Source organism: Numida meleagris, chromosome 7, assembly GCF_002078875.1.
Source record: "Numida meleagris isolate 19003 breed g44 Domestic line chromosome 7, NumMel1.0, whole genome shotgun sequence".
Classification (NCBI taxonomy): Eukaryota; Metazoa; Chordata; class Aves; order Galliformes; family Numididae; genus Numida; species Numida meleagris.
Window position 1 is genome coordinate 28607651 of NC_034415.1, and position 16443 is coordinate 28624093.

The window sequence follows — 16443 nt, forward strand, 5'->3', positions numbered from 1 at the left end:
AATCACAGAATCCTTAGAGTTGGCAGGGACCTCTGAAGGCCATCTAGTCCAAGTGCCCTGCAATGCACAGGGACACCACAGCTCCATCAGGTTGCCCAGAGCCTGATCCAGCCTCGCCTTGAAAGTCTCCAGGGATGGGGCATCAACCACATCTCTGGGCAACCTGTGCCAGTGCCTCACCGCTCTCACTGTAAAAGATTTTTTTTCTTCTATCTAACCTAAACCTACCCTCTTTGATCTTGAAGACATTTCCCCTTGTCCTGTCGCCACAGACCCTGAAAGAGTCCATCCCCTTCTTTCCTGTAGCTCTCCTTTAGATACTGGCAGGCCGCTCTCAGGTCATCTCGCAGCCTTCTCATCTCCAGGCTGCACAGCCCCAGCTCTCAGCCTGTCCTCATACGGAGGTGTTCCATTCCGTGGATCATTGCTGTGGCCCTTCTCTGGACGCTCTCCATCAGCTCCATGTCTCTCCTGTACTGAGGTCTCCACACCCAGACGCAGTGCTCCAGGTGAGGCCTCACAGCGCAGAGCAGAGGGGCAGGATCCCCTCCCTTGCCCTGCAGGCCACGCTGCTTTTAAAACAGAATCAGAGAATTGCTCAGGTTGGAAAAGACCCTCAGGATAATCAAGTCCAATTTTGATGCAGCCCAGGACGCAGTTGGCTGTCTGAGCTGTGAGGGCACACTGCTGGCTTACATCCAGCTTCCCATCCACCCGTACCGCCGGGTCCTTTTCGGCAGGGCTGCTCTCAATCCTTTTCTCCTCCGATTTGTATTGGTAACGGGGGCGGGGGTTGCCTCGACCCAGGCGGCAAGACTTTGCACCTCACAGCATCGCTGCCCCTCTCTGGACGCTCCAGGGCCTCGCTGTCTTTCTGGGAGCTCGGGGCCCGGAGCTGAGCGGCGGCCTCAGAGGGCTGTGAGGAGGCGAGGCGCAGCGCGGGCTCCGCTCGGGGCCGGGCTCCGCGGGCACCGCCGCTCTCCTCACGGGCGGCGCTCGCCCCTCCCTCCTTCCCGCCCGTTGCGGAGCGCCCGCTGAGGTGAGCCCGCCCCGCGCCCGCGGGGGACGGCGCCGCTCCCTCCCGGCAGCCCGCGGCCGGCTGGGGGGGGAGCGGAGCAGAGCTGAACCGAGCCGCAGCCAGCCGAGCCGCGCCAAGCCGTACCGAGGGGAGCCGAGCCGAGCCGAGCCGCCGGCGCAGCCCTGGCAGGTGGCGGCCCCGCTCGCACCGCCGCCGCTCGCTGCCGTTGCCGGCTGCGGATAGCCGGCCATGGAGCGCCGAGCAGCTCGCTGAGCCCCGCGGCGGAGCTGCGGAGACGGCGCGGGGTAACGGCGGAGGTAAGCGGCTTCCCGGGGCTGTGGCAGGGCTGAGCGGGAGCTGCCGCAGCGCGGGGCCGCGTGTGCAGGTGTCCCCGCGGCCGGGGGTCGTCCAGGGCTGGGTTGGTGCTGTCGTGTGGAGTCGCACGGTGATAGGAATGGACGGCTTTTCCTACGAGGAAAATATAAATGGTTTTCTGAGGAGGGAAGATGTAAATATCCGTATGTATGTCGTCTGTTCGGTTTTGTTTTNGGAAAATATAAATGGTTTTCTGAGGAGGGAAGATGTAAATATCCGTATGTATGTCGTCTGTTCGGTTTTGTTTTTTTTTTTTCTTTTTTCTTTTTTTTTTTTTTTTTAAATCGGGGTTACTCATTTTATTCTGGACTCTGTGAAGGAGAGGGAACGTCAGGGCTGTCCCATCATAATAGTCCACTGAAATCAGCGTCTGTGGCCATGTCCCTGGGGCCGAGGGGACGCAGGGACACCGGGGGCATAGGGACATGGGACACAGGGACGTGGGACACAGCCAGGCCAGGAGTGTGCCATGTGCCCAAAGCAACCAGTGGCTCCTTGTGGCCCCTTCTCAGGTCAGCCCTCGCTACACGGGTTTCTCTGTGGCGTTTTCCCTCCTGGCTTCTGCTGCCGTGCATCACGTTCGCTCGCATGTGCTTTGAGTCACTTTGTTGTTCAGGTTTCCCTTTCTCAGCTCGGGGAGGATGGATGGGGAAGTTTGGTGTTCCCCCATAGCGGGGAGCGGGGGGAGCTGCCTCCATCCCCGTGTCTGGGGGTGAGGAGGGAACGCAGCCCCGGTAGCACCCGGCCCTCTCCCGAGGCCTCTGGAGGAACGTCACCACGGAAGTGAGCAGTTCTCGGTGTGGAATTGCAACAGAGCATCCCGAGAGGTCCCCAGCGCTGCAGAGAGAATTCCTGGTAGATCTGTGTGCTGTCTTAGCAGGATTTGGACCTTGGGGCATGCTGTTTCCCTCTGAAATGCTGAGGGGAATGTCCGGGGAAGCAGCAGTGAGTGAGCAGGGTAATGGCATGGTTTAGATCCAGCTGAACAGAGGGCTGTTGTGCTGCTGTGAGGCAGACCCTCGTGCAGAGCTGGTGGCCGGATTGTGGACAAATCTCTGGTTTATAGCTCAGCTGAAACCTAAGCTCTTTAGTACAGAGAGCGCTTTCCTCGCCCACCATGAAGTACACTGGCTGCATACAGCAGAGTATTTACAGTAATTATCTGTCTGTTTCTTGTGTCTGATTCGTATTGATGATTTATTGATGTGTTACCTTGTGCCTGCTCAGGTACTCTCAGTCACACCTCTGTCTTGTTCTCCTCCCGTCCTCGGAGGTCTGACATCCCAGTAAACCATTTTAATGTAATATCCAAATTTGAGTCTGAGCTGAAATACGAGTTTCAGCCCTGCTTGGCTGCTGCTTCCAAAACTGTGCTGGGGTTGAGTTTGCATCCAGGCACAAAAACTCAAGCTCAGTCTGCTGTGTCGGGGACGTGGTAGTTCACCAAATCCTGGTTCCGTGCTGTATCGGTGTTTGCAGGTAGGACCCTTTCCTCACTCTGATAGCATCCAAGGTGCTGCAGATGCATCCTGCTCTCTTTTCTGCCCACTCCATCTCCCTGCTGCTCCCGGCTTGGTGCTTCCCAGCGCTGAGCTCCATCGTAGGCCCCTGCTTATCCAATGCTCAGATCCTTACTCAGGAGTCTGTCTTATCTCTCAGGAAGCTTATAACAGGTTAGCTGTCTAATCATCTCTGTGAGCAGTAGTCTTACTTTAAAGTCATTGCAATCAACAGTCTTCAATATTTAATGTGGGAACTCTGGATAGAACTGTAAAATCCATCCTTATGTGGCAGGTTGTAGCGCTGATAACTCACCTGATTGGGGCGACTTGTTTTACCCAAGCAGACCTGTCCTGGAGTTATCCGTGCTGCACAAGCTATGGCTGTAGCTCCTCTGGTTTCTCTGTAAAAGCACGGTGTGTATTTATTATAAGTGTATATTTATTACCTTCAAGAACTTGAGTCTTGCTGACCTGCACTGAAGTGGTGGTTTCCATACGCTGAGAAAAATAGTGGCAAAATGGTGTGTAGAGACACTGCTTGTTTAAATTAAATGTCCATTGTGCAGAAAATGAAGCGTGCAAGTTTTTGCACCGGCTACATCAGTAAATGAAACTGTATAGTTATGTCAGTGGGATAAATATAGCCCCAGCAGATGGGAAGACTATTAGAAAGGCATAGAACCGGCGATGGGAAAGAACTCCCCTCAACTTGAAGGCTGTTGCAAACAAATGTGTCTGCATACGTTAAATATTGCTCCTAAAGCGAAGGGATATTAATCTGATGTTATTACTCACGCTCCGTGTTGTGGGTTTTTTTTTGTTGTTGTTTTTGGTTTTTTTTTTCTGTATTTCTCTCATTTTAGAGAGCTGAAATAATTTGTCAGCTTCACTTTCAGGTTCTTGCTGCCGTAATGTTTTGGTTTCAGGCAATGTGGAGGAATGCTTGTTGAGCTATTGTAGGTAAAACATTTTAACTGCGCTCCTTAATTATGAAAACATTTTCCAACCCTGAAAGCTTGTTTAACATAAAAAAAGATTAAATGGATGGTATCACTCTTCTTGCTAAAAATATGCCTGCAAGGCCTGTTTCCCTTTCCCTTTTAGAGCCGTTCTGTGGCTGTATGATCCTGTTGGATCTGCTCTTCTGCAGCCCTGCGTGCAGCGCAGTCAGGCTGGTCAGGAGGGCATCCCTTAGGTGGGGTGGTATAGAAAAGATAGGCCAAGGAGCTTCCTCCTCGCCGTGCAGGAACAGGCAGGCATGCAATGGGATTGAAAAAACTCAGTTAGTTTGTTCTTCTGAGGCATGTAATTAGATTGAAGGACTATTTGCCGGAGCGGTCTGGAAGCACAGAACCTGGCTGCACCCAGAATAATTTCTGTCAATCGCAGGAGTATCCAGAAGTGTGCAAAACTTTGCAAATACTAAAGAAATGAATGTGGGGCTTTCGAAGAGATGTAAATGTCTGTCCTTCGTAGCTTAAGCCAGTCCCTGGGAAATAAGGCTCAGAGGGAACTTCCCATGAGAGCAGCTTACCCTGTCTGCCAGCAGTGGAATTTCTTGCGCTTCTGTTGAAGCATCTGGCATCACTGTCAGTGATGGGAGACAGCTTAGTGGATCGCGATGGATTAGATCTGTGGCTATTTAGGTGCTTAAAAAGTGTAGTTTTGTAAGACCACGTGTCTGCTCCGAGTTTGTCATTCTTTCCAGTTTGTGTACATAACAATACGCTTTGTTCATTCTGATATTAAGCTGGGGGTAGAAGGTCCAGAAAAGTCCTTTGTAGCCGTCTGTTTCTCCCTTGTCTTTCTATGTGGTGAGCTGTTGTGTTTGTGTTTCTCCCCTAAATGATGCCAAGCCTCTATAGCCCAAATGCAGGTCAGTGCCGTTCACTCCTCATTTGGTATTGCGTAGCGTGAGCTATGTGATGCTGGAAAAGGATCTTTATTTGGGATGGAATTATAAAACCTGATAAATCATTTACCGATAACTCATTGAAGTCTTGAGAGCAGGGTGAGGGTTGGCGCTTCCACAAGCAAGTGGCTTGTGATGGGCACTGGGACAGCACACGGGGACTGGATTGGGGGTGTGGTTCGTGGCCAGGATGGTATGGAGTTACTGTTAATTTCTGTGAGGTTACAGTAGATTTTGGTGGAGAAGTAGTACCTGAGAGTTTGATACAACATAGCATAAAAAGGCACTGGAAAACAGGTGAGATCTGCCGCCCATCTAGTTGGCATTGTCGATTTTTTTTCCTGTGTGTAGGAGCTGTACAAGTGCTAGGGTAGCATATCACTAAAATTGGGGTCAGGGATTGGCACAGTGACCACTCCTTTCTGTAAGGACTGGCATCAACAGGGAACAGTGCTTGGAAGGATAGGGCTAGGTGAGATCGTGGTTGAAGCCACAGAAGGGGCTGGGGCTGGGTTTCTGAAGCTCGACTGAGAAATGACAGTTGCTAGCACACAAAGAAATGTGCTGGATTCTGGTCCTTAAACAGAGATAGCTGGAGCCAAGTAGGCAAATGGCTTTTTGATGGGGTGAGCCTTGCTGGGCTGGAGTTCAGTTCCAGGTTTCCATATAATTTGAGGTGCTCAGATGTTTTCTGTTAGGCGGTCACCTTTGCCAGCAGCCATTTAGGGACTTCTGAGTCCCAGCGAGGGGACTCTGAGTTTTACAGAGCCCGCCTTCCTAAGGCTCACATCCAACCCTTGGTACAGCCAAACCCACCCTTCCTTGCCTTGCTGGCTTCAGCCATGGGAAGAAACACAGATGTTCCCTTCTGAGACCTGATTCGGTTTAGCTGTAGCAGTCCCACCTGTGTGGGACGTGCCTTGTTGGGTGTTAAGCACAGCATGGGAGTCCTTCTTGTGTTGTACACCAGAGGGTCCTCCAACCCATGTGGTGGGAGCTGGCTCCAAACAGCTCAAGCCCCGGGGGTGTTCTATCCAGCTCTGGCAGGAAGGATGAGCTTGACCCTAAAGAGTGGCAAGCTTCGTGCATTTTTATGCTGTTGATGAATTTAAATCCTTAGTACAGTTCTTCAGAGATAGTTTCTCTGTGCACTTGGTTCTCTGAAAATGATAGCTCTAAATTGATGGAGTCTTTTGAAGTTTCTTTTTATAACTGAAACACAAGTTAATTCAGAAGACCTTTCCTTCTCAGGCTGTGGAAGGCCTCTGTGATTTTGCTGATCGAGACGTCTCCTGGCAGTTCTGTGTTCTGCTGAGCTCTAGGTAATTGGATGCAATACCAGGATCTCAGCGTAGGACGCAGTTTATCATGTGTTAAAAGAGTTTCTGAAAGCAGCCAAGCAGCGGAGCCCACCAGGATCTGCAATGCATTGCAGAAGTTGAGGCAGCCAACGTACTTGTTTGTAGGAGCGGGGTGAATGGCGCATGGGAGTGCATGGAAGCTCTCCTCGGTGTCTGGCTTTATGCTGGAGGTCTGGGCTGCATTTCAGTGGGAGCACAAGGGCACAAGCTATGAGGTGATGCTTTTGAGAAATATTTCAAATGGCATTTGCTGGCGTACAATTCATTTGCTAATAACTGTTGAGAACAGGAAACCAGCCCCACTTAGCTGCTAAACAGCTGACATGTACTCCTTTGCTCTCCAGCTATGTGCAGCACAGCTGATAATACCCTTACTTTGGCCAGCTTATAAGCAGCAGGTTTTGCAGGGGACGGTGGCTATTTGTGGCTAAAGGCGCCTTCCAGCTACGGAGCCTCACTGAGCAGTGGCAGAAGTGAAACGACTGTGGTTAATGCATAAGAGGTAATAAAGGAGTGGCTGAAAGGGTAACCAGCAGGTACTAATGCCCTTCCTAGCAAACATTTTCAACTTGCACAAACTAGGGTATGGATTGTTGGTGTGCAAAATCGTTCCTTCAATTACGAACATCGCGAGGCATTCAAAGCACGTGTCGTAAAACAGCATGGTGAGAGGGAGCTCTGTTCTGCAAACAGAAAAGCAGGAAGAGTGAGAAGGAAGAAGAGAGGTCATCTAAAACCAATTCAAGGAAACAACTGCAGAATCACAGAATCATTAAGGTTGAAAAAGACCTGTAAGATCACCAAGTCCAGCCACCAACCCGTGCCCACCGTGCCCAGCGACCACGTTCCTCAGGGCCACAACAAAGTGGCCTTGAAGGCTGCCAAGGGCTGGGCAGGCAAGCAGAGGGGAGCAGCTGTTTGCTGGGGCCGTAGGGTAGCTCTGTGAGCCACCTCTGGAAGATGACATTTGGGTCAGGGGATGCTGAGTGTTTCTCCTGGAGCCGCAGAGGAGCCCATCCTGCTTGCAGCACCGTGTGGGCAGCGATCAGCTGGAGTTGGCTGTGCATCTTTCACAGCAAAAGGACACTTCAGAGAAGCTGCAGGAAACAGAGTTAGAGCTCAGCGCCAGGATTTCCTTCTCAGTATTCTTTTAAGTGTTTTTCTTTTCTAACACTGTTTGTACACTTGTAAACGACGAGTAGAGCCTTTTCTTTGCTAGAATAAATAACCATGCTGTTTCTGTTTTTGCTTTGTGCCTGAGGTCCCGAGCGCACTCGGTATCGCTGACAGACACCAGCAGCAGTGTTTCTGCTGGAAGCAAATCCAGATAATAAGCCTGTGCCGACCCGCAGGGCTGGGTGCTGCTGGAGCCACAGTGCTTCCTCTCTGACATAAAGGATCAAGTTTGGGACATAAACTGTGAAAAGCACAGAAAAAGGGAAGAAATCTCACTTGACAGGGAAGAGCCCGCACTATTCTTCTTGTTGCTTGACAGATTTTAACGTCTGAGTCGTGTGGATGGATGTGGATTGGATGCTTTCTGCCTGCACGATGGGCACCCGGTGAAAAAGGGTTTCAGAGCGTTGGGTGATGTAATGATGTAACAGTACTACGCTCTGAAAAATAAGTTCTTGCCGTTGATTTTCATTTCATTCATGCTTTTGTAGTTCAGTAATTGCTTGAGGAAGCAATAGGCTGCATACTGCTTGAATGCATAGCACCAGAAGAACCTTCTGAAGTTGCCAGAGTGCTTGTTAAATGGGAAAGATAAATCGGGAGTGAAGCTCCTTGCAACAGGGATGCTTTCAAGAGTGCTTATAAATAGTGTGAAAGCGGGGACTTCAGGAAGAGAGGAGCCTGAAATGATTAATCCTTGCTAGTAATCACTTCTGGAACTACGAGCCCAAATAAGAAACAGAAAATGATCCAATCTCACAAGAGCTCTCGAGAAGAAAACAAGTATAAAACATATGGAAACCTTCAGGGTGAAGCTGCCTGTTTGATGGGATTCTGTTCAAAGAGAACGATGTTCCTACGATGCACACTGTGCTCAGGAGTGCTAATCACAAATCTCACTCTGCCTGTGTGCGGTGCAGGATCTAAACCCGCTGCTGCCTATTTTGGTTGTACCCCTGGAGGAAAAGGCATCTGTACGTATCACACCTACAGGCACTGTAAGCATCAGCTTGGAGAATGGCCACTGAAATAGCTCGAGGTTCTCAGTTTTTCCTCTGAAAAGGGCTAGTGGTGTTCTGGGTTTGCAGTAACACTAGCTATTCTGGGATGGGAGGCAAAGAACATTTCGAACCAGGCTGTTAAATACTACTTCGTGAGCTCAGATTCAGCTTCTTCCAGAAGCTCTTATCACTGGAGATAGCTCTCGGGGTATCTGGGGTACATCTTATGGGATTCGAGGAGGAGAGCAGGGATCTCATCCCAGTGCTGCCAGCCCTGGAGCTTGCTAGGTGTCTGCAAGGGGTTCTGCCCCAAGATTTTCATGAAGAATTCCTGCTTGAGGCAGCACAAAAGCAGTACATCATCAGGGAGGTCTGGGCAAATGCCCTGCTGTGCTAATTAATATGCTGCCATAATTGTTCTTAGGATTCTCTTCCACAGTTTTTCCTCAACCATGCAGGGTTGGGAACAAATATGCCTGAGTTTTCTTCTGTTTTTCTCAATGTTCTATTTTCTTTTGAAAACAAATTCAGACATTTCCATTATGAATCTCTTCCGCTGCACTTTCCCAGTGAGTTCGGTGCGTATGTAACCAGTCCTGAGCCTTACATTTCTCTTTCAGAAGCGTGTTTGCTTTCCTGAAATCCCCTGTCTGTACCATTAGAGGTTTGGTGTTGTGCTTGCTGTCTGACTGATGCTTCCCCCGCTCTGGAGGTGAATTGGGCCGCTGTGCTTTTTCACATTTTTCCTTCATTTTTGTTCATTTCCCTAATTTTTGAAGGAGCCAAAGGACTGTTTTTTTCCAGCAGCTTGCGGTCACTGGTGTATCAATTCAATTATAAATTGAAGACTTTAAATGACTGTTCTCAGAAAGGCAGGAAGAAAGCAGCGTTCAAATGAAATCAAGCCTAAGAGCTATAAAAATAAATACTTGTTTACCTATTGCTTAATGTGCTTCTGGGGCCTGTTGGCAACTTCATGGGAAAACATTCATTTATGAAAAAGGAAAAATAATCAGGTCGCAGGGAAGCAGGCTGCTGGTTTCTTAGTCATCTGCTCTGAGTGTAAAAAGTATTTTACACGAGTACCAGTCTGTGTGTAGAAGTGTAGTACTGTTCTGCTGCCTGCTGTCACGGAACCTGGTTGTAAGGGAAATTAATTGCTCAGTTCTGTTGTGTGCAGTGAAAGACGGGAGGCACCGGGTAAGTGAGAGATAAGGGTTTGTTTGGGCTGATGGGAAAACAGAGAGGCTTTCTAAGCAAACACCTGTTGACTTTGTGCCCATCAGCAGAAATCTTTGTCGGATTTGGCAAAGTTAAATATTGCTCCTCCTCTGCGGTCAGAGCTGGTGCTGCTGTGGGGTTTGCTCGCTGTTCTCATTGGCAGCAGGGACTGATGCCAGCTGTGTGTCTTTGTGAGCTGCCTCGCTGTATTTGTGCAGCAGGGAACAAGTGGAGGACACCTCGCGGATTCCTCTCTGTGTGATGGCTCCAGCGCCGTGTGCCTCTGTGCCCCCAGGAACACACATCTCCTTTCCCCACTGACATGAAGGCAGTGGTCATGATGTTCCTCCTGCTGTGCTTGTCTGTTTAGGAAGCTCCTTTTGTGTGCTGGGGTTGAGTGCCTCGAGAAAGCACTTGCAACCAACCAGCCCCTACGAAAAATGCCCTTCTCCCTTCCCATAATTCACTATCTGTTGAGACTGCAACATGGTGCAATCCCTGGAGCAATTGTTGCTGTAACTTTTTCCATTTCAGCCTGCTGAGATGTCTAATGGCATCTTTACTTGGTGGGTCTTGTGGCTGCCCAGTGGGTGAAGGACCTGCACATCAGCAGGCACCTGCTCTTGCTTGCCTGTGTAGCAGTGTCCAAAGCACGCAGGGCATGGTGAACTGTGGCAGCATCCTGGAGCTGCCGTGCTGTTGACTCCAGGCTCATCTTTCTGGAGTCTGCTTTCATGGAGGAGGCTGGGCAGCCTCAAGGCCTCACATGTGTTTATTCAGTGCCTTTTTTTAAGAGGTTGATCCCAGCCAGGTGCAAAGACCAGCCTGGTGTGGTAGCGCAGGGGGCTGTTCTACACCGAGGTGTCTGCGCATCTCCTGGTTTGAAATCAGCGCTCTGCTGCTAGCAGTTGCACTGCTGGACAAGTTTTGTTCAGCACCTCACCACGCTCTGAGCACTGCAGGGGATCATTCCAGGCTGAAAATGAGCTGTGCATTTGGGAAGAAGGCATCTTGAGCTCTACCTGCTTCTTCTTGGAGTCCTGGCAGCCGCATCTCCAGGCCAAATACGCATGCAGCGTTGTCCCAGAGCACGTTCATCCTATTTCTACGTTTATACCACTTACTCTGTGGTTCCAGAAAACAGATTTGTTTCATGAAAGCTTATGCTTTTCAGGAAGCCAGGCTGATTTTGTTTGTCGTTTCCGATCCCGTGTCTCTGGGAGCAAGCAAGTTGCATGTAAATTAATGCTGCAAAGTGCACGCATGCGCTTGTACAGCTGCTTCACAGTGCTTTTTTACTTTAGCCATATACTTTGATATTTTAAAATATGGTTGCAGTAATAAATTGTACGAGGCTACTCGGAGGTATCTAACAAGTGTGCTTTGTAATCAGGGCAATTAAAGTCCTGGAAATTAGGAGTTTGAAATAAAAAAATAAATTGCGAGCAACATAAAATTACTTCCCTTGTGTTCTCATACTCATCGCTGCCTCCTTGATGATTAAAACGTAGTACATCATGTTTTTGCACTAAATATAAACAGCTATTATTATCGCTTCCATGATGATTATTTTTTTCAATTTAAAATATCTAGAGAAGAATTTTTTTCCGCTGTGGGAAGTCTGTGGGATCCGATCAGCTTTGCTTTTTGTGCAGAGGAGGTGAAAGGAGTGTTCTCCATATGTCTGTGGGGTTAAAATTATCCTGCACGGTGTGCGGCGGTGTCTCTGCAGATAAGTGTGGTTCCGCACTCCAGAGCTAAGATGGAGAAACCTACATGGAGAAAGGAGCACGACGACGTCGTTCCTGAGATGTTCAGGCTGTAGGAAGCTCGGGCTGTCTGCAGGATTCCCTTGTCCCCGTGCTCATGGTGTGGCCCTTTTTAAGTAGGATCCTTTTTTCAGCAAGCAGTGGATGTATTTCCAAGGATAAGCGTGTAAGGTAATATTGTAATTTTCTCTTAAGTGCCTGGGTCCCTTCCAAGACTTCTGTCCGAGCCCTGCAGCCATTGGTGATGGCAGCAGGCTGTCTGCGGAGCCAGCTGACATCTCACCTGGGATAGATGTACAGCAGCACATTGCAAACACTGACATGCTGTAAGTGCCCCTCTATACATCTGGACTTTGATTTTTCCTCTTTTCCAGCCCATCACCCTGGCAGTGGCTGGTGGTCGCCTTGCAATCTGCTGCTGGCCCCACTGTCCTTTGACAGTGGCGGGGCTCTGGTGCTCGGAGCCTGCGTTAGCTCAGCGCTGTGTAGATGGGCAGTGGCAGCAGGACAAGGCCATCTGTCCCCTGCCACCACTCCGTGTCCCCTGCTGCTGCTTGGCCAGTATCCCTCCCTGGGCCTGTGCAGCCTTCCCGTGCTGGGCACGGGGCACGGTCATCGCTTTCGTCCTCTGTTCCTGTGTGGCTGGGTTGAGGTTTGCACTTCTGACTGCTGGCCCTGAAGCTGAAACAAGTGGAAATGGTAGGGGTTGACTGCACACAGCAGCGCTCCCCAAGCTCGGGGTTTGCCTCCTGGTTCTGATGCTGCCTGCTGTTTGCAGCAGCAGACATCTGCCCGTTCATACCCTGAGGCTGTGGAAGGTAGACTTCATAAATGAGATTCCGACTGCTGCTCTGCTTGTGCTCTCCGTAGTTTGGCTTGCCAAGTGCTCGGCTTTTTTCTTTGGGGATGTATTATAAATGCATTCGGCCAGGTTACAGGCTGTTCTGTGCACAGAACTTCTTATTTACTGCAGAAATACAGCCCAGGTACAGCTTTCTCGGATTTATTACAGGCATCTTATTTGGTTACAGGAAAAAAAAAAAAACCCACAACATTTCTTTCTATTCAGAGTTCTCAGAAGAGGGAATATGGGCATTTCCTTATCTCCGTGGAAGGAGATTTGTGGGGGAGCACCTGAGCGTTGGAGTTAGGAATGCAAAAGCCTTCTGAAAGCAGAAGAGAAGCTATCATACAGTGCCTCCTCCAGAAGCCGGTACGAACAGATTAAACTGAATGTAATTAATAGCATCAAGAAGAAATCCATTAAGTTGTTATAGTAACTGGGAAGCTCAGGTTTGAGATGTATGATCCAAGTGACTCAGCCGAGGAGGGGGAAGGGATGCAGAGCCCTGGTGGCAGCGTGCTGCCTGCGGGCTGCTCCGTGTCCTTGCCTGGGGAAGCCCTGCTGTAGGCACTGCTGTGCTGAGGCTCCCAGCAAACCCCAGGTTTGTCCACAGGAAGGGCACGGTTATCCTCTCCACCCTATGTGCTGCAAAAACACGTGCTTTTCCTGCTGGATGTCCACGGAACAATGCTCATCTATGCAACACCTATGCCCTGTGTTGTCCGGTGGTGCTTGAAAGCTGGCAGAACTCACCCCAAAGAGGTGGGAGTGGTGGCAGGGCCAGGTGGTTCTGAGAGAGCCTTCCTGGTGGTGGGGGGAGCACCTCGTTCTGGGAGGTCCCTGCCAGGAGCAGGGCTATGGCCACAGCGAGTTCAAAACAAGTCACCTGTTTCCAATGAGTACTTGGTGATCTGCTTGTAGCTATTGAAAGAAGTGCTTCCTTTGCCTGGGCTTGGAGTCAATATGGGAAAGGATTGTTGTATTTCCTTATGTGGGTGCTTAAATGATTTGCACACAGCATTTGCTTGGGACACATAGGGTAGAGCTGCTACCAGACAGTACATAAGTGCAATTGTTAGTGCTGGCTAATGGCACAGGGCGGCCGAGGAGCAGAGTGCAGACATCTGGGATGCTGCTTGCAACCTGCTGCTGTGATCTGGCTGATTCTGGTTCTGTGTAAGGAATTAATAAATCTCTGAAACAGCAAAGGCTTGCTATGTCGTGACGTAATTCTCATGACTACATGTAGCTTCTGCCTTTAAAACAATGAAGTTACTGTGGAGCAATTAAGTATATAATGGCAAGTTCAAAACCTAGCAGTAATTTGGCAGTGAAGCGGTTTGTGGTCTTCGTAAAATATTTGGGTAATGTATAGCAACTTACTGCATCTGTTCAGTTAAAACCGAGTATTTGAAAGCCTTGCTGCTTCCATGTAAAAATCAGATTTATGTAACAAACCAACAGAAATCCCTCAGACACAGGTGAGAATCTGGCTGTGGTGGACAACCCGTGTAGAGTTCTCAGTATGTTTTGTGTGCAGGCTGCTTTCTCACCTGGCCTTGTGTTGCGGTGCCTTGTGGTTCACGTGGAATCCCCGTGCTGCAGGCGGATGTTCATTTCTGGGGAGGCGTGAGAGTATCCAGGTGTTTGATCTGCGGCCCACGCTCACCGCTTTGTCTGTCAGCAATCAAAGCTAAGGTAATCATAGAGTCAGGAAGGCTGGAAAAGACCTGCAGGATCCCCAAGCACCATGCCCGCGTCCCTCAGTGCCACATCCCCACAGTTCTTAGGAAATAAATGCACATGTGTTAGGCTGTACCAAGATGAGAGATGAGTCTACGGCTGCTTCAGAGGCCCCAGAGCAGTGCTTTGACCCCCGCTTGTGTAGCGTGGGGGTCTCCCGTCGGCTCTGTGCAGGGGTAATAAGAGCAAGGTGAAAAGCTGATGCCTTTTTAAATATTCTTTAACAATGCGCTTTCCAAATGGTAAAGGAAGCCGTTGATCTTTTGCTTTACATTTTGCAGGGAGGCTAATCCCTGCTTTAAAATCCATCGAGCAGTTTAATGCCGCTGTTGTGCCGCAGGAATACGGGCGCCCTTTGGCTTTTCAGGAGGGTAATGCTGAATGCCAGGCGCTGCTCCTGCAGCGGGCACTCACCGAGCTGGGCGGTAACGGAACGATTGGTGGGGCCGTAGCAAGGCATAGATCCTGTTAGCCTGCTATTCATCCTCGAAAATCCTTCCCTTCTTTTCTTCCGGCAATTTAAAGAAACGAAAGGAAGCATGCAAGTGGCAGTAGTTTTCTTTGTTGGCTCATAAAGCCCCGTTCCCCAGAGTGGTGGTGGAAGCCTCAGGTTGCCTTCCAGGGCCATAAAGACTTGGTGTGCTTGAAGGTTTTTCCATGCTGGAGAGCTGTCTAGAGGGCACGAACACAGAGGCACGTTACCATGGAAATTACCTCTGTGTGGCTGAAGTATGGCAGAGGCACGGAGCTACAGAACCACCCAAGCCCTCTCCATGGGCTCCTCCTGCAGCACGCAGGGGGCCCTGCTTGCATTGCAGCATGGCTCTGACCCATTGTGCTGCTCATACAGACAGGGATGGGACAGGCTTGCTTGTCCTGAAGGCTGGCATTCGGCCTGCCCAGAAGGGAAGTCTGCTTTGCCATCCACAGAAAGGAACACATGTCTCTTTCATTTATTTATTTTTTGTCTGAGTAAAGCACGTCATCGAAAAAAAATAAAAAAATAAAAAAGAAAAACCAAACAGGAAACCTTTCAGAAATGTTAGGCCGTCCTCATGACTTACAGCATCTGGGAGGCTGCTGTCTTGTGATCTAATAAAGGTCGTTTGGTGTCTGCGTCACGCTGCTGCTTTGACTTTTTTGCATGGGAATGAGTAACAGCAGTTCTTCTGCTCTAGGGTGAGGTTAGTTCAGAAGGATGCTGTGCTGAGAATACCCAGATATTTTGTTTCTGCAGCGCAGGCACAGGAGCTCGGGCTTGGTCATCTGCGGCCGGTAGTGTTACCTGCCTTAAGAGAACCCCAATATTTCAAGGACAATATTTCGCTTCATTGCTGCAAAGGTGAGCATCTGCCTTTTATCCCCAAATTTTCCGGTCTTACTGAAAGAGCAGAACTAACTGCAGCCTGCTGTTTAGCAGTGAGGGAATGTCTCTTGCCTTACAGGGCTGAGACTGCTGGAATGGTCCCACTTGTTGCATCTCTAGATAAAAGCATTGATGCTTTCCCTCAAGACTTCACTGTCAGTTGCAGAAATTGTGTTTGGTGAGGTCGGATGCTGATGGGTTGGGATGACAGAGATAGTGCTTGGGGCTCATACGTCCCCAGTAGTTTTGAACTTGTAGCTTTGCAGTTCTCTTTGCAGTGTCAGTGCTGAATGATTTGGACAGAAGAGCCTGAATTTTTCCAGCAACACACACAAAGGAAGAGTGGCACAAAGCTTCTCCCAGTCAAATGCAGCCTTGGGAGCAGGGAGTGCTGCAGGAAAGGTCACTGAGCAGTGCTCCTCATTAATTGCACTCTTTGAAGCACTTGAATTTCATCAGAACTTTCTAAAGTACGTGGCACGGGGCAGACACTGAGTGTTGGAAGTACCACCCCACGTAATTAAGGGGTTGAAGAGTTTGAAATAACGAGGGGGAAAAGAATTACAATGAGAACTTGGAGGAAAATGCTGGTGTTGCCGCTTTCACCTAACAATAACAGCACTTGATTTCTGAGAAAATTGCAGAGTTCTAAGCTATTCTTTCATTTAAAAAAATGCCGATAACTTCAGCCTGAAACCTAGAAAAACACAAATATTTTCCCAACAAACAAATTGTCAGATACAGAATGAAACGAAATAGCGGTGACATCTGCTAAAGTAAAATCCCGGAATGATAAAGCTTAATGTCCTTCTAAATCTGGCTTTATGAAATCTCTTGTTACAAAGAAGTTATTTGGAATACTAAAACGTGGTCGTAGGGTCTCCTGGAATGTAAGGTGTGAAGTGCTGGAGCAGGAGCTGCTCTAGGCATTGATGAGAGAATGGAAGGAAGCAGCATTTCACCTTGCAGGCTGCGTCGAGAATATCTCGCTGCAATTCTTTTGGTTGTAGATTAAGAGCAAGGCAGGCGGCGAGGGGCTGCGTCCCAACGAGAAGTACCAAAGCGCCCTCGTTCCGTTGCTTTCCTTTTTTAATTCCAGTGCCTCCTTGGCCTCTTCCCCTTGTGCAGCCTAGCTCATCCCTTGCAGTGGGCACT

At 49.3% G+C, this 16443-nt stretch overlaps 1 protein-coding gene across 5 annotated transcripts in view; it reads left to right on the forward strand.

Moving 5' to 3' along the window:
• Nucleotides 1013-16443, forward strand: part of LOC110402282 (cAMP-specific 3',5'-cyclic phosphodiesterase 4B-like) — a 137432-nt gene continuing 122001 nt past the window's right edge. For 2 of the 5 annotated variants that reach the window (XM_021404187.1, XM_021404184.1), the window contains exon 1: nt 1013-1335. The gene's annotated coding sequence lies outside the window, so the exon portion shown is untranslated. Of the gene's footprint in view, nt 1336-15070; nt 15265-16443 lie in introns of those variants that run through there. The other 3 variants (XM_021404189.1, XM_021404188.1, XM_021404186.1) reach the window with 2 other exon arrangements.